At 35.8% G+C, this 22,801-nt stretch overlaps 1 long non-coding RNA gene across 1 annotated transcript; it reads right to left on the reverse strand.

Moving 5' to 3' along the window:
* Positions 1-953: 953 nt before the first annotated feature.
* On the reverse strand, positions 954-21,838 carry LOC123534214 (uncharacterized). The gene is made up of 4 exons (XR_006682959.2): positions 21,662-21,838; positions 11,215-11,360; positions 6,589-6,718; positions 954-4,155 (listed from the first exon to the last, which is right to left on the reverse strand). It is a non-coding gene; the product is annotated as an uncharacterized LOC123534214 (long non-coding RNA).
* Between the last annotated feature and the right edge of the window lie 963 nt (positions 21,839-22,801).

Here is a 22,801-nt window from a genome sequence, read left to right on the forward strand (position 1 = left end):
TTTGTAAAAAAGCAAATTAGAGTTATGGAACCTGTGCAGTGTAGGTCAGTTTATCACAGTGAATAAGTGTGTGAAGTTTCAATCCATTCCCACAAGTGGTTATTGAGATACCAGCTTACATACAAAACTTAACCAAATCGGGACGCGGACGCCGATGCGGACGCCGACGCATGGGCGAGTCCAATAGCTCTACTATTCTACGAATAGTCGAGCTAAAAATGGAAAAAGACGAATCTAATAAGCGATTTCTTGGTGTTCAAAGTGAATTTACTACTTAAACAGAAGGGCTAGAGTTACACATCTTTAAAAATATTGAGTTATACGCGGTGAATGTTCTCTATTTTGCTTTCACTCTTAAATTATATATTGTGGAAGAAATTTAGGTGGGTTTTACGTCTGCCCTAAAGTTATTTTTAAATGGAGTAAGCAAAATTCAAAACAGAAACACAGCATTCGACCTTATTTTTTCAATGTTGAAGTATGAATTCTGTCTCATTAAATCCGTTTACTTGAGGCACTACTGAAAAAATGATACTGACATTTTTATTTTGTGTTTTATAATTGTTTACCAATAGTTTGATGTTTCTTTTATTAAAATAAATGGTAAAATGAGTTCTCAGCAAACATTTTGGATAGTGGCTATCACATCGAAATTCGTCTCTACTTGAGCTTGAGGAGATACCATAAGTTATACAAAATTTATAAAAAACGGCACGGTAAAAGTTGTTTAAAAACTGCAAAATAGTGCAAAACACGGCTACCTTTCAGAATATACCAAGCAAAGGCCATTTTGTAAACATTACTATTAGTGATCTAATACCTTAATCAAAATCATCCAGCAAAAAACTTGGTTAAAACTCTACTATAAGATTTTCATTGGTTATGATTGTCAAAATTCATGGGCTGGCGTAGGAGGTGTTGAAACATGGGTAGTATAATTATAAACGAATGAACAATGAGCTCACTTTGTTTAATAATCTACTTATAATAGTATTGAATACAATGTGCAGTAAATACATACAGAAATTGTTGAAAACATACTTTCACGATGAATGTGATGTTTAATAAATATATGGACACAGTATCATCTGTCAAATATATATGAATCTTTTATGCATTTAATTCACGGAAACCATTAAACCTATCCAATGTGAACTAATGCAGACGCTATTTAACCTATCCAGTATGTTCTGAATATGCAGACACTATTTAACCTACCCAGTATACACTAAATATGCAGACACTATTTAACCTATCCAGTAGGTACTGAATATGCAGACACTATTTAACCTACCCAGTATACACTAAATATGCAGACACTATTTAACCTATCCAGTATGTACTGAATATGCAGACACTATTTAACCTATCCAGTATGTACTAAATATGCAAACACTGTTTAATCTATCTAATATTTAAGAACATTATCTAACCTATTAGATATGCACTCAACATATGAACACTGTTGAATCTATCCAACATACACACTATATTACCTATCCAGTATGTTCTTATTATGTGAAAACTAATTTACATACCCAAACTGCACTGAATATATTTAGTTCAACGCTATTTAAGCTGTCAATGTACTGAATATATAATCAATCAGTCATGACTATACATGCTATATGAATGCTATTTTACGAAACAGTATACATATCCACTGTACTGATTATGTGAGCGCTTTTAAATTTAACTTATCAAGTAAGAGTTGGATATATGAACACCATTTAACTTATCCAATACCTAATAATTATATGAACACTTATCAAACCTATTCACAAATCCACAGTCTGTAATATGAACACCATGGTGCATTAACTTTCCAAAATATATTGAATGTACGTGCAAGCATCATTTAACTGTATAATATATACTGGATATCTGAATACTACTTACACTATCCAAAATGCACTAGAATCCCAAATGCACTAAAAACAGGACAACTTCACATACCAATTTAGTATGAAGTATTTAAACACTATTTTACCAAACAGTATCCATTGTGCTCATGTGAAAACTGCTTTATGTAAAGTTCCGTAAGGCTTTAAATTCTATGTTAAAAATTGATGAAACAGCTTTCTAAATAATGTTTTGCATAATAATATGGTAAAAAACACTTCTTTTGCACATGACCTTGTACAGTTAGAACCTTAAAAGGTGGCAATCAAAAACAATGGATTCAATAATACTTTTCTACTAAGTTAACTCTTTCATTTTGACAAATATTTCCAAAAATAATTGTCAAAAGTAGGATTTAAAAAGAAGTTATAATATTTTATGTTCACAGCATAAAAGATGGCGGCCACATTATACACAAAGTCATTGAGTCTTTAATATATCCATTACATGATGAAAATATGGACACCATTTTACACTGCACAAATACAATGAACACTAAATTTATTAATCCAATGTTTTGAATTTACAAACAACATTTAATCTATTCAAAACATCATTTTACCTATCCAATATATACTTCTCATAAGAACACCTTTTCATCAAGTTTGCAAATTTTGATTCAAAAGAACACCATTTAATCTAGTCAAAATGAATTGAATATAAGAGTATGATTTAAACTGTCCAATATGTTTTGAATATACAAACATCATTTAACCTTAGAAATACATACTGAATAATTATGAAAACTGTTAAACTGAATATATGGACATGTTTTAATTGAATTCACTCAATTTCTACTGAATATATGAAAAACATTTAACCAATCCAATATTTGTTGTTAAAAGTTGGAAACTTATTTAATCTTTCCAATATGTATTGATCATAACAGCATTTTTCAAACCTATTAAGTATCATTAGTATGTCATGAATATACAGGTTTCATTTAGCCTATCCAATAAGTACTAAATATAATGAATGTGAACATAACATAACATATCTTGTACTTTTTGAATATATAAACACTTTTCAACCCATAAAATATGTAAAGAATATAATTATGAGCCACACCATAAGAAAACCAACATAGTGCATTTGCGACCAACATGGATCTAGACCAGCCTGCGCATCAGCGCAGTCTCATCAGGATCCATGCTGTTCGCTAACGGTTTCTCTAATTGCAATAGGCTTTGAAAGCAAACAGCATGGATCCAGACCAGCCTACGCATCCGCGCAGTCTGGTCAGGATCCATGCTGGTCACAAATGCATTACGTTGGTTTTCTCATAGTGTGGCTCAGTTATGATCAGTACCTATCTAATATATGCATTACAAATAGATGAACACTACTTCAAATGACTAAAATGAACACTATGTGCAAATGAGTTGTGAAACCATAATAAATGGGGGGGGGGGGGGGGGGGGGGACCTATTAACTTTTGACCTGAGTGTGACCTTGACCTTGGAGCTAGGGGTATGAGTACTGCATAATTATGACAAGCCAGCTCACTATGGGGAACATTTGTGCCAAGTAATATTAAAATCCTTTTATAAATCACCTAGCTATGGGCTGGATATGAAATTGCAGACAGACACAAAGAGCAATCAAGGAGTGTCAAATATAGTAATGAATTTATGAATACAATGTGTAGTGAACATAATTCAACTATTAAGTTTGGATAAAAGAAACAATTAGTGATGAATAATATGAACACAGTTTAAAGTAACACATAATGAATACAATATAAAGTACACAATTTATCTGAAATCTAATAATCACAACCAATGTATAATGGATATATGAACAGAGTATACAAAAACCGATAGTGAATACAATGTGAAAACAAACTAACTAAAGTTTAATAATGAATACAATGGGTAATGAATATATAAACACATTCTGAAGAAATGGATACAAATTTTGAAAATCAATACAATCTAAACGAAATCTAATGATAACTATGAGCAATGAATATATCAACAAAGTCTGATTTATGACCTGATAATTACAATGTGAAATTAACACAATCTAAATGAAACCTAATAATGATTACAATGAATAATGGAGACACAGTACAGGCTAACTGTTTAACATATATCATGTACACTAACATTTACACAGGATGTTCAGAAAGACAAGGTATCATCCACAGTTCAATGACCTACATCAATCTTCAGTCTTGAGGTATCCTCAGCTTGACCAAAAATATCATACAATTGAATACAGCAGACAATGTTCCTCAACTCTCAGCACATCCTGAAATATGGAAGGTTTGCATTGTAATAGTCTTAGAGAGCAATCAACGGCACAATAACAGCCCTACCTGGTATTTAAATAGTCACCTATATAGCACCTGTTAAAAGGAACAAGTTACTATCTACTTGCTGTTAAGTCATTTCATTTAAGTATCAATTTTCTGAGAAACTTTTAAGTTTGTTTAAGTGTAAGATATTACACATTACAATAAATTAAATTTTATTTTAAATAGTTGACCTGAACTTTCGAATTTATTTTATATGAGATTTTGAAACATTTTCTGATGTCATATAGTATGTGTGTATTTGACAGCTACTTCACAGTCAGAATAGTTCTTTTTCAGTGACACTACATATTTATCAATGATCTAGAATTGTAATCAAGGAGAACTATATGAAATTTAAACAATAAATGTGGAAATTCGACAAGAAGCATTCAAACATTGCATCACACCATCAGTTAGTCAAGCCTACCTTAAGTTAAAACTGGAAACCACCATGATCAGTGATTTTGTTTCTGTTTTTAGTAATTGTTACCTTGACTTTGACCCTATGGAATCAAAATGACTACTTTTTTATTTCATCAAAAAAGTAAAACCAGGATCAGGATTTGAACCATGGTCTGCCTGTTCAACATTACAAACTAAGGTACAATAGACAAACACTTTAGCCCACTGCACAGTTGTGGAATTTTCTAAGTATGCACATTAAGTTATGCTGACATTGAACTTGACCCCATAGCATCCCAACCTTGCTTTTTCTATAAGAGAACCTTTAGGCAAAGTTTAATTTCAATACATCAATCTAAGTTAAAGTTACTGAGCAAAAAACACTTTTCTATGTCTATTAATTAATAATAATGACCTTGCCTTTGATTCTTAAGAGTCATATGCAACCCTGATTTCTGTCTATATGCAAGCTACCTATATACCAAATTTTACTGCAATCTGTCACTCCTAACTCATATTATTGTGGGGAAACTAAATTTTGATGCTGCATGCCCACATGGCTGCTTCTGCACGACATCACCCAATCTAATAACCCCCTGTGATTCCAGGGTAGGTCTTTTGGTTGGAATCTTAGGGAGAGGTAACCCCCATCATAAACCTAGAGAGCTGAAGATGTACCAGGCAAGTTGGCGCTCTCTAACAAACCATGGTACAATGCATTTACTACACCATGACTACACAATCATCTAGATTTAGTTGTGATGGCGCTGGTTCTTTGAGATCCTTCCAGGCAGAATCAATGCTGGGCTCTGAGCCTCGACAGTCCACCTCAAACTACTGGAGGTAACTCCCATCACCATAGAGCTAGGATACGAGGGAGGAAATCTACTGGCCACACCGGAACAGAAAAGAAGCCAATGCAACCTTTCAAGGTTATCTAATAACCAGCTTTTTCAGCTTTGGTACAATGAACCATTTGAACAAAATTGAAAGAAGTCCATCCAAGTTTGGTGAAGATCCATCAACTGGTTCATGAGAAAACAAGAGCTGCCAGTTGACAGCGTGCTCGACTATTCTCAGTGCTTGATAGTATAATATAAGCTATGAGTAAAACTTTAACATTACAATTATGAATAAGCATATTCTTAGTCGAAAAGGGGCCATAATTCAGTCAAAATGCTTGATAGAGTTGTCTGCTCCTGTTCACAGAATGGGGTCATGATGGTAAACAAGTAGGCAAAATATAAAAGCAATATCTCAATGGACTTTGAAAATATTTGGGGTGGTATGCAAACTTTAACATTTGTGTGAAGCTCACTCTAACACTAACGCTCACGCTAACCTCGACGCCGGGGCGAGTAGGATAGCTCCCCTGTTCTTCAAATAGTCAAGCTAAAAATGATTTTGATGTTTTCCTTAAATAAATGTTATTTATGTAAAAACACAGCTGTGGTCCCAAATTTAGTTAAAAAGGTTGGCTTGAAATAACTTGGTAATAGAACAGAAGCCAATGCTATATGTTAAAGTTTTGTACTTCCTGAGGAAAAGTGTTTATTGTGTTTTCATAATTTATATACGACAAATTTTGTCTGAGCAACCGAGATTATACAAATTTGGTAGGAAACTGTTAACAAAAGCTTCAAAGCAATGCTCTTTTGTAAAGATGTTTTGAAGTTTCCAATGTATAATGTTTATGTTTTACTAAGAAACAATGACCCATTAGTTACCCCAATTTGACCCAGTTTAAACAATTTTCAGAGCTTTTCAAGCAAGAATTTTTCAGAAAATCTTGCTGTGAAGCGCCATCATGTGGATCATACGAAGTTATTTAAATGTTAGCTATATCTATCAGCCCCTAGATTTAGCCAAGCAGATCAGGTTCATGCAAGGACATTTGAATATCCATAAAGTTGTTCATAGGAATAAGCTGTTTATTATAGCAAAATGTTAACAACAGACGAAACTAACATGATACTATCCATTACCTATATACATTGTACTGGTTCTAGTAAATTGTCTACAGATGTTTTTCAATCTCAGCTACAACAGTTTCAGCTTCTGGGAACTTTAGCTTCCTTGGTGGGCCCTTCTTTAATCCAGTCCAAACTACAATATCTGAAATTGTTTTGGTCATTCTAAGAAAATATTGAAGCATAAATTTCATAACTCCTCTAACACAGTTTACAAAGGCAAAATATTTTCACTTCAATTTTGATGATGTGAATATCACCTTGGTCAGGTACACTGACTTTTCACTGATATTATCATACAGTATTTTATTAATTATATGTGTGTACCTAGTACACTAATGTGCCCCCAACCTTCCTGTCACTGTATGGTCATAAGTTACTTGTCAACAATGCAAGAAAAAGTAAACTTCTGTATTACCTTGGGCTTGGGGTCTGAGTCATAAGGGGAATGCGGTGTGGAGTATGAATACTACAAAATATTATCAAGAAACACAAGATCAAAGCAACCGAGTGTAAAAAACAAGAGCTGTCACAGGAAACAGTGTGCTCAACTATTTAAATGCTGGATAGTGAAATAGGGCACACCTGAAGGATATATAGCTATCACTGGAGAGTGCAATGCCTGCTATCACTGGAGAGTGCAATGCCTCTAATGTGGATGACTGACCGGACAATACTTTAAAGTATCAACTCAAATGTATTTGTAACAAGAGGGTCACTGACTCTAAAGTGCTCACCTGTGTACAAGGCTTCAAGTGTGTTTGTATAAGTACAGAGTTAGGTTTCTTCTATGTTAGCCTATATTATATACATTACATGTCACACACAAGTTTTTGAACCTAGGACAATAATTTGAACAATTACAGTAAACATTACAAATCTGATATCACAGGCCAAATAAGCAAGGCTCTAGCTATTACTAATTCAGAGAAGAAGATTTTCAAAGTTTCTTATATAAAAGCCTATAGTAAGTACATGTCAGACATAGGGTCATGGCCATTTGTTTTACCTTAGGGCAATAATTTTGACAAGTATGATAAGAGTCAAAACCTTATATCACAGGCCAAATATCAAAGCTCTAGAGAAAAGGATTTTAAAAGTCTGATAGCTGAAAACCTATTTTTAACCAAAAAGACCTATATGTTCAATGAACAGGAACCATTTGAACAACTCTGAAAGTGAGCTACCCAGAGATCATTTGTGAAGTTTCATCAAAATCCATTCAGTAGTTTTGGAGGATATGTTGTTTAAAGAAATTGTTGATGAAATGGGACCATGCCCTCTGGTGGCCATTGTTTTTGACTTATCAGAAAATATTTGTAGAAGGTCACACAAGGAGGAAGTTTTACTATATACACAAGAGCCATGTTAGACATGGCTAATGCCCCCGCCGGGCATATTATAATTGAAGGCTAAAGTTCCTGGCAAGTTAGTGTCTGAAAGTATTAACTTTGGGGAAAGCTTTGAAGAACCGTTTAGTTGTGGTCCGCATCAGGGGTTTTAAAGATGTGGAAGAAAGAATAAGTCAATGGTGAAGTGGTTTACTGCTAAATTTTATTAATTTTCATGAACAGTATAGCTATGATGTTTTTCTATATGGCTACTGTAAAAAGAAGGAATGGAAAGCTTACAGGGAACAAGAGTGCCAGAATGTCACAATATACGTCCGTCACAGCAAATTTCTTTACTCTAGCAGCAATTTTGTGGTTGTTTAGTTATCATTGTAAGTCTTTTGTTTTTCTAAGTCCACAAAATAGCTCCTTACCAGGTAGAGATACCTTAAAATACACCTAAAATTGGAAAGTAACATCTATGTTGTACCACAGAAAAGTGGTCTTGTTTTTTCCCTACGGTCAATTATAAAAATGTTACAATATAAGTTATTTATAGTAACAACTAAGGAAAGTTAATTTAAAAAAAAAAAAAAAATTGTAAATGCACACAAAAATCTTTACCAGGTAGAGATTGGTCAAAATACACCTCAAAATTGGATGTAGCATGCATGTTGTACTACAAAAAAGTGGTCTCGATTTTTCCCTACGACTAGTAATGAAAAAGTTACAATAAAAGCTATTTAAAGTAACAAAAAGGGAAGTAATTCTAAAGAAGGGAACTGCGCATGACACTTCGTCTCATGATGGTGTATAATTGTGCCAAGTTACATCAAAATCCCTCCATGCATGAAAAAGAAATGCTTCGGGCAAAGTCATTCTTGTATCTGACCTTTGGCCTCTGTGACCTTGACCTTAGACCTAGGGACCTGGATCTTGCGCAAGACACTCCGTCTCGTGGTGGTGAACATTTGTGCCAAGTTATATCAAAATCCCTCTATGCATGATGAAGAAATGCTCCGGACAAGGTTTTCATTCTTGTATCCTTTGACCTCTAAGTGTGACCTTGACCTTAGACCTAGGGACCCAGTTCTTGCGCATGACACTCCGCCTCGTAGTGGTGAACATTTATGCCAAGATATATCAAAATCCCTCTATGCATGAAGAAGATATGCTCCGGACAAAATTTTTTAAGAAAATATGATAAAGGGGAATAACTCAAAAAATAAGCAAAAAATAAGCAAGGTAGAGTTATTGTTCTTGCACACTGCACTTCCTCCCAATGTGTTCTATCAGTGTATGAAGTTTGAAGAAAATCCCTCCAGTACTTTTAGAGTCATGCTCCGGACAAAATTTTTTAAGAAAATAGGATAAAGGGGAATAACTCAAAAAATAGGCAAGGTAGAGTTATGTGTTCTATCAGTGTATGAAGTTTGAAGGAAATCCCTCCAGTACTTTTGGAGTTATGCTCCGGACAAAGATCGTTGCGCACGCACACACGCACGGACGGAGAGCATTTCTAAGATCCCCTTCGCCTTTGGCGGGGGGATAATAAAGGGAAAAGTGACCACTCCCCCTGGCAGCCATGTTTTTTGACGAATCAGAATAATTTGAACAATCTTGGTAGAAGGGCACACAAGAACCATCTGTGTAAAATTATTTTAAAATCGGGCTAGCAGTTTCACACAAGAAGATTTTTGAAGTTTCCACTATATACATGTAGTGAAAAGTGACTGCGCCCTCTGGCTGCCAAGTTTTTTGACAAATCAAAAATATTTGCACAATCTTGGTAGTGGGGCAAACAAGGACCATTTGCTTAAAATTATTTTAAAATCGGACAAGCAGTTTCACACAAGACTTTTTTTTTAAATTTCCACTATATACATATAGAGAAAAGTGACTACGCCACCTGGCGGCCATGTTTTTTGACGAATCAGAAAAATTTGAATAATCTTGGTAGAGGGTCACACAAGGACCATGTGCATAAAATTATCTTAAAAGCGGGCTAACAGTTTCACACAAGAAGATTTTTTAAATTTCCACCATATACATATAGGGAAAAGTGACCACACACTCTGGCGGCCATGTTTTTTGACGAATCAAAATAATTTGAACGATCTTGGCAGAGGGTCACACAAGGACCGTTTGCGTAAAATCATTTTAAAATTGGCCTAGCAGTTTCACACAAGAAGATTTTTTGATATTTCCACTATATACATATAGGGAAAAGTGACCACGCCCCCTGGTGGCCATGTTTTTTGATGAATCAGTATAATTTGAAAACCTTGGTAGAGGGTGACCATTTGTGTGACATTATTTCAAAATCAGGCCATGGCTTTGGCTACCTATCTAACTTGGCCGAGGACTTACTGGCAAACACATTTTGTTCAAGTTAGGTGAAGATCGGATGAGAAATGTTCGACTTAAAGAGTGCGGACAAGTGTGTATGGAGCGATTTTCAGTAACTCGAGGGCCATAATTTCGAAATGCCTGTGCCGATTTTGCTCGTTATCGAACTTGGCCTTGGACTTATTGTCAAACACATTTTGTCCACGTTTGGTGAAGATCCGATGAGAAGTGTTTGACATAGAGCGTGGGCAAGATTTGTGACACACACACACACACACACACACACACACACGGACAGCAGTAAATCAATATATCTCCCACACCACTATGTAGTGGGAGACATTAAATTCCAAATCAAAAGGGGACATAATTCATGAAACATTGGTCTCAGTTATGGACCGTGTGTCGAATGATGAAGAAAATGATACAAAATAACTATTTTAAGTTTGAATCAAATCCATTATCTAATAATTATAATATTATAGTGTAAATTTATTAAAGATCCAAACTAAAAGATTTATTAAAGATCCGAGCTAAAAAGTAAGTCTTTTTCTAAATCTATAAATGTTAAAGGCTTTTGTCATTTTACAATAATTTTGCTACCTGGTAAGCTTTTATTTGATTCAATCAAGTAAACATCATTTACTGTTGAACAATCATAATTATAAATTACCATCACACATCTTAAATAAAAGTATTTTTTTTCCTAAATTTAATGGGATATTTTCTCAAATCTCTGTAGAAAGTGACATTTGAAGAATGTCGAAAAAGGCCTAGCCTCAAACTAAAACCATTAGCAAACAATACTGTTTCATTACAATTCAGCTGAAAGCCTTTACCAGGGGAAAATTCCATGTAACTCATTAAGTCACTGTTTACAGAGTAAATAATATTTACAATACAAAATTGATGTAATCTGTTCAACTGTTTAGTAAACATATAAAATATTATTTATAAATACCATCTTTCCCATCCCTGGAAACGACAAGTTCAAAGCTGCCACGTCTGGGAGCTGAAGGATTAAGTTCAACTTCGAACTCCCCATACTTCTGGCGCAAGTCCTCAACCAGGGCTAAGGCCTTGCGCTTGAACACTTGTCAGGATTTGCTGCAAAGAAACAAACACTAATTTAATGTTACTAAATAATAATTTTGGGTTAAAACTGTGCCCAAATTCAAATGAAAAATAAGTGTTTTCCCAATTTCAGAGCTAAAATTCCCAATATCATAAAAAAAATACAGATTTAAAAGATGACATAGTCTCAGTCAAATATGTCAGATTGCACAAGTTGAGGTATACTTGCCAAAACATTTCCGAAGGAGTATACCCTGGACCCCTCTAGAGACTTCTCTTGCCCCTACATCCAAAACCTTGACCCACATTTGGTAGGTGCCGACTATTGAACTCTGCCCAAAAGAGTTGATATATTATTGTGCTAATTAGGTGACAACATCATGCCGGACATGTCATTAAGTTGACAACTGGTTTGTTACAGGATGACAGTTGTCCCAAGCAGTTTGAATACAAAGGGATTTTGCAGGACAGATCTGAATCTGCACTAAAGCAGTACAACTGGGTAACTATCTGATTATTTTCAATGTCTTGCTCAGAAAAACATGCATATTATCACTTTCATTTACATAATTACATGTACAGTTTGGGCAGTCAGCAAGTTACTTGAGAAAATTCTTCAAATTCAGTACAAATACCATGGCAGAATGATGAGTGGCTGTCATCACTAGCCTTGAACCATATCTACATGACCTACTGGCTATAATTTTTCCCTACTCATGCTCCTGAAAAAGTTAAGCTCGAAAACAGTTTTGAAAAGTGTATCAGGGCTTTTCCCCCATCAATAAATCTACCTCTAGAAGAAAGGAAGTAATCCCAAAGCAAACAAGAGCTGGTAGAACCAGAAATGCCCCCTTGATGCATTCAGTAATTGCACAAGGAACAGAAATGATTTGGTCACTATACACAAAAGTTCTACTGTCCTGGATCAATGTGACCTTTGACCTTAAAATCTATAGGGGTCGTCTGCTGGTCATGATCAACCTCCCTATCAAGTTCGTGGTCATAGACCCAAGCATTCTCAAGTTATTGTCCGGAAACCATTTAACTGTTCCGAGTCACTGTGACCTTGACCTTTGGCCTACTGACCTCAAAAGCAATAGGGGTCATCTGCTGGTCATGACTAACCTCTCTATCAACATCCATCATCCTAGACCCAAGTGTTCTGGAGTTATCATCTGTAAACTGTTTAACTGTTCTGACCTCAAAATCAACAGGGGTCATCTGCTGGTCATGACCAACCAACTTTCAACCTCCCTATCAAGTTTTGTGGTCATAATAGGCACAAGCGTTCTCAAGTGGGGTCATCTGCTGGTCATGATGAACCTCCCTATCAACTTTCATGATCCTAGGCCCAAGTGTTCTCAAGTTATCGTCTGGAAAAGGTTTAATTGTTCCGGGTCACTGTGACCTTGACCTTTGACCTACTGATCTCAACCTCAATAGGGGTTATCTGCTGGTCATGACCAACCTCCCTATTTACTTTCATGATCCTAGGCCCAAGCGTTCTTGAGTTATCATCCAGAAACGGATTGGTCTACATACCAACAGACATCTTCAAAGGGGAGCATAAAAAGAGCTGTCACAGGAGACAGCGCGCTTGACTATTTCGATGCTGGATAGTGAAACTGGGCACATTTGATGAAGCTGGAGCTGTCACTTGGGTGTTTAATGACTCCAACATGGATGAAATATTGGATAATAGCTTGAGTCTGTGTCAAAAGTATTAAGTAATAAGAGAGATAAGGATCAAGTGTATCAAAACATTAGATATTATTATGTATAATTCTTAGCAAAAAGGGGGCATAATTCATGAAATACTGGTGCAACAGTGATGCACCTTGTGTAATGTTGAATCAAATCCATTTTGTAATAACTTAAGATATAGAGAAAATGCATCAAAATTAACCTTTAACTCTTAAGTAAAAGGGGCATAATTCATGAAAATTTTGTGCCAGAGTTATGGACCTTGTGTCATATGATGTGGGTGATAAGGTGGAACAACTGTTTTAAGTTTGAATCAAATCCATTTAGTAATAACTGAGATAGAGTGAAAGTGCATCATAACTATAAGTAAAATAGAGGATAATTCATGATATAATAGTGCAAGAGTTATGGCCCTTGTGTCATATGATGTGAGTGATGATGTTGAACAACTATTTAAGTTTGAATCAAATCCATTTAGTAATAACTGAGATAGAGTTAAAGTGCACCAAAACTTTAACCTGAAATTCTAAGTAAAAAGGGGGGAATAAATCATGAAATATTGGTGCCAGAGTTATGACCTTTGTGCCTGCCATATGATGTGGGTGATGATGTTGAACAACTATTTTAAGTTTGAATCAAATCCATTTAGTAATAACTGAGATAAAGTGAAAGTGCACCAAAACTTTAACCTGAAATTCTAAGTAAAAAGGGGGGATAATTCATGAAATATTGGTGCCTTGTGTCATATGATGTGGGTGATGATGAGGAACAACTATTTTAAGTCTGAAGTAAATCCATCAAGTAATAACAAAGATAAAGAGAAAGTGCATCAAAACTTTAACCAAAGTGCAGACGCAGAAGGACGTGGACGCCGACGCCAGGTCGAGTAGGATAGCTCTCCATACTTCGTAAAGTCGAGCTAAAAAGTACGCTTTTCCCCCAATTCTGAATTTTAGATAAGGTTTTTGCTATTTTAAAATAGTTTTGCTAATTTGTATGTATATTTTGGTTATTAAAACAACTGAACAGTTATACTGTTGAACTATTACTGAAATGCAATCCATCAACATTTCACCAAAAAGAAAAAACTTTACTTAGAATTTGGTAATTTGCAAATTTTCCCAATTAACCCTTACCCTGCTAAATTTCTATAATGAACTTGTTTATCTTCCAATTTGGGCAGTACCATTAACGGTTAAAAGGTTAATGCAGCCTTCCACGACTTGCAGATAACCTAATGCAGCATTCCGCTTCTTGAAAATAACCTAACGTAGCATACCACTGTAACGTTATGTTATTTTCAAGCGGGAGCTGCGTTGTATTTCAAGCGGGAATGCTGCGTTATGTTATTTCATCAGTGAAGCTGCGTTATGTTTCAGCCGGAATGCTGAGTTATTTTCATCATGGAAGCTGCGTATTATTTTCAAGCAGAGGAACGCTGCGTTATGTGTTCTTCTTGCATTGGAATGCTGTGTTATGTTATTTTCAAGCAGCGGAATGCTGTGTTATGTTATTTTCAAGCAGAGGAATGCTGCGTAATGTGTTCTTCTTGCAGCGGAATGCTGCGTTAGGTTATTTGCAAGCAGTCGAATGCTGCTTTATTTGCTCCTCCTGCAGTGAAATGCTGCGTTAGGTGCTCTTCTTGCGGTGGAGTTTTAAGAAGTGGTATGCTGATTTTTGTGCTCTTCCTGCAGTGGAATGCTGCGTTATGTTATCTACAAGCAGCGGAATGCTGTGATATGTTATCTTCAAGCAGTGCAATGCTGCGTTATGTGTTATTATTGCTGCGTTAGGTTATTTGCATGCAGCGAAATGCTGCATTATATGTTTTCTTGCAATGGAAGGCTGCGTTAGGTTATCTGCAAGCAGTGGAATGCTGCGTTATGTTTTTTGTAAGCAGCGGAATGCTGCGTAATGTTGCTTTATGTGCTCTTCAAGCAGCGGAATGCTGCATTAAGTAATCTGCAAGCAGCAGATTGCTGCGTTATGTGCTCTGCAAGCAGCGGAATGCTGCGTTATGTGCTCTGCAAGCAGCGGAATGCTGCATGATGTTTTCTGAAGGCAATGTATTCCTGCTGAAATGGGTTTGAGACGATTGGGCTTTGGTGATCTGATCGATGGTCTTTCATAGAAGTGGGATATTAATGTACAAGGTAACCACGGTAATTAAGTATCGTTAGTAAGTATTTCTTTGTTTTCCATTTACTGCATCAATAATTTTGATACAGAAGACTGTTAGCATTTTCTCTCTTTGTTATCTCGATATGCTGCCATTAATATACCTTATTCCTACTTTTATTGTTTCTTTTTTGTCTTGTTGAAGGTAACTGAGATTAGAGAATAATTGATTTACTCACAGCTTTAGCGTGAGTAAATAAAATTATTCGCGTTTCGAAATTACTTTTCTTGGTAGTTTATCCCAGTACTAGTTTGGTCTGAAGTTTATGCTAGTATATTTGGGCACTCTTTGTCACGTGAATTTCGTGAAATATTTCGGCGTATATATGTGAACTGATATTGTTCTCACCACTCGAGGTTTATAATTGGCAGCAAACAGTCTGTACCCGCCCTCCCTCCCATGATGTATGTTGGTGCTTGTATTTTAGTTATAGCTTGCTTCAATGAAACAAACTGGCCTGAAAATCGCTTGTCTAGAATATTAAGTTTATTTTATTATAAAATAAATGTTGTTTTTGGTTTATGTTTACTATTCTACACAGGTTATGTTAAGTTTTGAATACATATAATATGTGTTTGTTTTTTTTTCTAAGTAAATCACCCCGTTTGTTAGTTGTAAAGCTACAATTTTGGTTGTATCTGTTTGATTCTGGTGATGTTTTTTCTAATAAAATCTTAAACACCAGATAAAATTAGAGATTTTATTAATTATTCACGCCTGTGTTTTACGCAAACTTGAAACATTTATCTTAACAACATGATTAAATTTACTTTTAGTCTTGTTTCAGTTCAAATTTACCCGGATACTAGATCGCTTGGAACCATACGAAGAACATTAAATCGATTGTTGAAATATGAATTTACTTCGCGAACAATTGTACACTTTTATGCTGCCAATTATATACCTTATTCCTACTTTTATTGTTTCTTTTTTGTCTTGTTGAAGGTAATTGAGATTAGAGAATAATTGGTTTACTCACAGCTTTAGCGTGAGTAAGTGCATTCTGTGTGACTGAAACATCAGCATCATATGCGTATTTACAGCAGATCAGAACTGAATGTTAAAGAAATTAAAAAATCATAATTTCTACTTGAGATTTTGCAACTGCAAAATTTTGCAAGTTTGGGCAAAAGTCACTAGCATGTTGCCAGAATGCGAGCTTAAATTCGAACCCTGAGTCCCTTATCCAGCAAGTTCTCAGATATAATATGCAAAATTGTATGAAATGTACTCAAGACTAAATTTTCCCATGGAAGCATTTTTTTTTACCTTTTGCCTGCTATATTTCTAAAATGGACTGGTCCTATTAAGTTTGGGCTATACTATTTATTATTTGAAGGGGAGTTCATTTAAAATTTACAGACTGAGTAGCAAACAGTGCAGACCATGATCAGCCTGCACAGCTCTTGGTCTACACTGGTTGCAAAGGCAAAATCAACTGCCACCAGCAGGCTGAAGGTTAAAGAAAATTACCTCTCCCCGAAGACATTGTAACCCCCTCTTCCTCTTCCACACCACAGTTACCTCAAAATACCACCTCCCCATCTTAAAAACTATCCCATTCCCAACTGAATCCCCACACCCCTCCTTCCCCCCTGTTCCCTTTATCTGTAAATTACCCCCCCCCCCCCCCCCCCCCCCCCCCGCCCCCCAAAAAAAAAAGCAGCTTGCAAAGCTGAAGTGGATTTTTTCTGAATAACCCATTTGAGGTTGCTTCTACACATTTCATGTAGTCTGACGTTTTATCGAAATTATAAATTTCCCGGTAGAGCGTTCCGCAAAATATCTTGCGGAAGGTTTTACAAGTTCACGGTGGAAGTGACTGAAAAGCGATAACTAAATACCAACAACGGACAAAGAAACCTATTTTACACACCAACTGAACGTCTTACTGAAAATATTGAAGATTTGTCCGCACTCTCAAAGTGAAATTTACATCCATGCACTTTCGCAACACAACACGAAACTGTCAAATCTTCCTTATTATAAAGAATGATTTTTTAAAAAATAGTCTCACGGTCGATGGGTGTAACCAGCATTTATTGGTTTTAATTAAATTAAAAGTTATTTCAATAAATTATTAGTTCATATCAAAGCAGTTTGAAAGGCTAGTCCACGCGGTTGGTGTAAACACCCGGGGACACCTTTCTTTTTATAAAAATCTTTGAATTTGATTGTTTTCATTGCAGCTTTATCATATTAAGCAATAAAATGAGCATGAATATAGGTGTATCATAAGTAGCAAACTCATAACACGAGCCCCGGGACGCCCGATTTTTCTTTGCGATTACAGTGATAAACTGCATACACCGGGACACCTTAAGAAAGCTTGCAAATACTTATTTTGTTCTTTAGATGTATATATTTCTGAAATAGATAAAGCATAAATTTAAGAATATTATAAGTAGACTATATAATAAAGCATACCCCGGGATGCCTGTTTCGTCACTATTATGCAGTATGCGGTTCTCGGATGAATCAGGCGTCACGGGTTCATGTTATGAGTCTGCTACTTAGGATACACCTATATTCACGCTCAATTTATTGCAAAATATGGGAAAAAATGCAACAAAAACAGTTAAATTAAAGCTTTCTATGAAAATAAAGGTATCCCGGGGTGTCCCAGGGTGTTTACCCCGACCCTAGTCCATCAGCATGCCCACTCCTTTTTGAAGTAAAGGGTACATGTACCCCCTGCCTTTGCAGAATAGGGGTACACTTCAAAACTTGGGGGTACACTACACAGCAGATCTGAATTTTTTTCTATTCAACTACTGAAATTGGTGTATACATGTTTTTTCATGCTGAACTCTTGTGGGTGGGGTATAACAGACGAGATAATTTTAGGAAATTTAAAATGTTTTTCCAAAGTAAAGATAAGAAATTCTGAAACAAATGCCCCTCCCTATATCAACAAATGCCCCTCCCTATATCATATCGTAGATACCCATGTATAATGCGCAATTTTTTTACCCCCGGGATTACCGCCGAATCGTGGGTGCGCATAATACACAGGTATAGACAATTTTCCAACTTCAAAACAAGTTTATTACCAATGTTCGCCATTTTGGTAAAAAGAAACTACTCCCCGTGCTTACTGTCACCACTAAAATCTAAGATTGCCGTAACATACCGTAAAAGATCGAATGGTTTATTTTTCTTTCAAACAAAATTAATTTCATATAAATTTAAAAGTATTTTGATGAAAGAAATGTTAATAAATCACAAAAATTATGATACTATTAATTAAAGATCGAGAATTATCTTTAAACGAGGTGAAACTGTGAACAACATAACTGACACGAGGTGACACGTTAATTGCCGGTAATTACTGGCTATTTGATCATGACAAAAAGACTATCACACCTTTTGTTATCAGTTTGAATTGAGAAGCTCATGTCATTTTGAAAGATCTATGCCATTCCGAAATATTGAATCAGCTGCTATTTATTTATTCAAAATAGTTAATTAAAAAAGGTAAAACAAAAAATACAACATTTTACTGGTTTTATTTTCGAGAAAACAAAAATCGATAGTACCGCGAGACCGATGCGCTCTCTGCCGCGGAGATAAAATTTATTACCAGTGTCAATGTAAACTCTACTTTCGTTTTCCATCCACCTCAAAATTGACCAAAAATTTTTTTTCCCCCCAGGATTTTGGGCTTAAATCGGGGGATGCGCATTATACACGGGTGCGCATTATACATGGGTAACAACAGTACTAAATATAAATACGTCTTCAGCAAGGTTCATGTATTTCCTGATTTCGTGGACGAAACTAGATTCGTCCGATATAACATACAGTCAACTGAGGACTTGTAAAAATCGCCGATCAATAATAAATGCCCAAACTATTACAGATATGAAATGTGTATCAAAATTGCAGTTAAATATATCAAAGAAAATACTGTTAATTACCCTTTTGCTGAGTTCATAAAAGCTAAAAATGCGTTTCTGCATTTCGTATCAATACTTTTTTTGCACACAACCCATGTGACGTCTGACGAAAACACTTACCAAACCCCTCTATGCAGCTGACAATTACGCCGAGAGTTTGGTGATGGAAACGAAATAATCAAGACCGGATCTGCGTTTTAGACCGTACTAAAGAATCGGCAAGTGCGAGATAAAATAAACAGCAATTTAGCAGCATGTGACGTCTGACGAAAACACTTACCAAACCCCTCTATGCAGCTGACAATTACGCCGAGAGTTCGGTGATGGAAACGAAATAATCACGACCGGATCTGCATTTTAGACCGTACCAAAGAATCGGCAAGTGCGCGATAAAATAAACAGCAATTTAGCAATTGAATGTAGGACTAGGAGTTCCGAATCTCTGCGTGCATGTACCCCCAAGAAGTGCATTTGGTATTTTGTGCGTGATTCACGTACTGCAGTGCATGAATGGGCATGCTGGTCCATGTGTATTCGGCGGTACCCATGCGTTAAATAATGGCCGCAGATTTTTTACTAGTGCCTTAGGCTAAACCTATTTTTCGTCTAAGCATGTATAACTGAGTCTAAATATTTATTCGGTGTTGTATTGTTCATGATATTTCATTAAATTACGCTAGAAGAATCTGTGTAATGTGTCAGGGAAGTGATTGGAGGTGCAGTTTTAGTTACGGTAAACCAATATCACGTGTTTGAGGGTTTTCCTACATTACACTCCAATAAAATTAGGTCGAAATCTGTGCTATGCAAACGGCTGTCGTTCCATTAAACTTGACACAGGGACATGTTGAACGTCCAAATATTAAAAGGCTCCCTGTGCAAGTTTAATGTTACTGAATAGTCATGGGCGTAACTGTTTTAAGTTATGTAACCTATTTCAGTTACTTTTTCATATTTATAACCTGTATTAGTTATAAAATATAGTTAACTCAGGTAAGTTATTCAAAAAAAGTCTTTTTGCTGTTCTCACAAAGTGACCTTTAAAGTGACATTAGTAGCAAAGTGTGGTTAATCAAATTCTCTTTTAGTCTGATCATGACCTGATAAGCATAATGGGATGTTAAGAGACTGGTTTTATAGCTTTAAAACTTTTGCCTAAACCTTTATCAGCCCTGCGTAAAAATAATTTACTGCATAGCTGGAAAGATAAAGGTTCAAGGATTCAGGAAATAATTGCATTAGTCTCATTCAAAATAAGGATTTTGCACAGGAGGGCTTTGTAATATTTTATGATAGGCAGTGGCTAGGGTTACGGTACAGTAATCCTAGCCTCCGATTCTAGGATTAGGGAAGTTCCGTATTTCTAGACAACCCTATGGGGTTAGGCTAGGATTACGGAAGTGTAAGAGGCAAAGCAAATAAATGTTAGAACATGCATAAATGATGTTGTAAACTTACTTATTTCACTTAAAATAGTGGCTTTTCATGCCTGTCGTATAATTTCGTGTTATCGATCTGCCATTTTGGGTTAGTAATTTTAAGAAGAATGAGAACAGAAAAAATGGAGAAGAACGATTAAAAATGAAAGAAAACATGCAAAATCATGACTATGAAATAATAACGTAACAAAAACAAAATTACAACAATATTTAAAAAAAAACAGCACACGTTTATTTTTTTTTAATGGAAAGTGAAAAGAAAAATAAATGGGCCATGAACTGAGCACCTCCTCGTGATGTGGCCCCGATATAGTTGGACAATTATGTAAACATTGAAACATTACTATTTTCATTAAGAGGATTTCAACTTTTATCATTCATAATCATTCATCAACAGCGCATAAATAATTATCCACCTATATTTTACTAACCCAAAATGGCGAATTGATAACACGAAATAATATGGCAGACATGAAAAATCGTTATTTCAAGTGAAACAAGTATGTGTACCACATCATTTATGCATGTCCTAATATGTATACTTGATTCCTCTTAAATACTTCCGTAATCCTAGCCTATTCTCATAGGGTTGTCTAGAAATACAGAACTTCCGTAATCCTAGAATCGGAGGCTAGGATTACGGTACGGTAACCGTAGCCACTGCCTTTATGATAATGGAAACAAGTTATGGAAGTATAAGCAATAACTCAAATGGGTTATGAACTGCGATAACTTGAAACAGTTACACCCCTGACTGCTAACAAGGTAAAATTTAACTCTTTCACATAGAAATGTTAACAATGAGATACAATTACTATATAATATATATGTGGTACACTAAGTGTCAAAGTGGTACATAAAGTGTCTGGTACATAAAGTGACAGGCACATAAGGTGTTGCACCCCTGCTGAACTAGGGTGAATTGTGTTTAAATGTGGGTGAATTGGGTTTAACGACTTATTTTTGTGTCCTAGAGCTAAAATTAAGAAAAATCCCATACTACTTTAACTACTCCTAGACTCATTAAACCCAATTCACCCATGTGCCGGACCCCTTTGCAGATACCGCGTCGCGAAATCTTGTGACATTTGAATATATTGCGCTATTCATTACCAGTGCTCAATTGTCATACGAAATTTCACAGCTGATACTGAAGTTTTAGGTCTTTTGCCAGGGGATGCCTCACTTTTAACTACATGGGCCTCATCAGTGGCCGATTTTGGTCTTTTCTTTCCAGTTTTTCCTGGCATCGTTCAATTTGGCGGGTTCTGAAGTATGAGTTATGTCCCCTATCCTTCTTGACTCCATTTGTATCGAAGTGGCCCAGGTTAAAGGTTACTAATTTAAATCATTCTTTGTTTCATTAAAGGCAACTTTGCGTAGCTCTATTTTAACAAAAATCAAACGAAAGTGAAACTAACAAGTATCGACTGAAAACAAGCACGAACGCGAAAATGACTCAAATGCGAATGAAAATGAAACGGTTGTACATCAGAAGCAGGACATATACGGTTCTGATACAGATGAAAAATCCAACACTGAATGAAGATGCATAAAGGGCAAAAACAAGCATTTGAAACAAAATATTAGCTAAACAATTACTTATTTCGTGAAATTGGGGCCTGATTACGCACACAATTCGGAAAGCAACGCATAGAAAGCTTTGTTTTAAAATTTAGTACAATTTAGAACCAATTAATATCAAAACCAAAACTTTATTCACATTGTATTATAATTCTATATTTTAAAGAGACACATGAATTCATAGTAGTGAGGTCATATCTCAAATAAATGATGAAAATAACGGATAAAAATTAGGTTGACAAAAGCAATATTTTTCTTGAAATAGGGAGAGGTCGAAGGTACTTCAAAGGTTTAATGTGTGGTATTGTTATCCTATATCAATGATCTGTTAATCAGTGATGTCTATGTTATACTGCTTATCAATCGTTATCGATTATAACTAGCAGGCTACCTTAGCAACAGACCACAGCAAGTGCTGGTAGATGGAAAATCATCCAAGCCTGCCCCCGTGACCTCTGGCGTTCCCCAGGGCACAGTTCTCGGCCCTTTGCTGTTTCTTGTCTACATCAATGACATGCCCGGCAAGGTCAGCTCACCGTGCAGACTGTTTGCTGATGACTCACTACTTTACCGAGTGATAAAGGCAGAAACAGATTCCACAGCCCTTCAGGATGACCTTGACCGCTTGCAGGAATGGGAGAAAACCTGGCTGATGGAGTTCAACCCAGA

This window comes from Mercenaria mercenaria, chromosome 12 (assembly GCF_021730395.1).
Source record: "Mercenaria mercenaria strain notata chromosome 12, MADL_Memer_1, whole genome shotgun sequence".
Taxonomy (NCBI): Eukaryota; Metazoa; Mollusca; class Bivalvia; order Venerida; family Veneridae; genus Mercenaria; species Mercenaria mercenaria.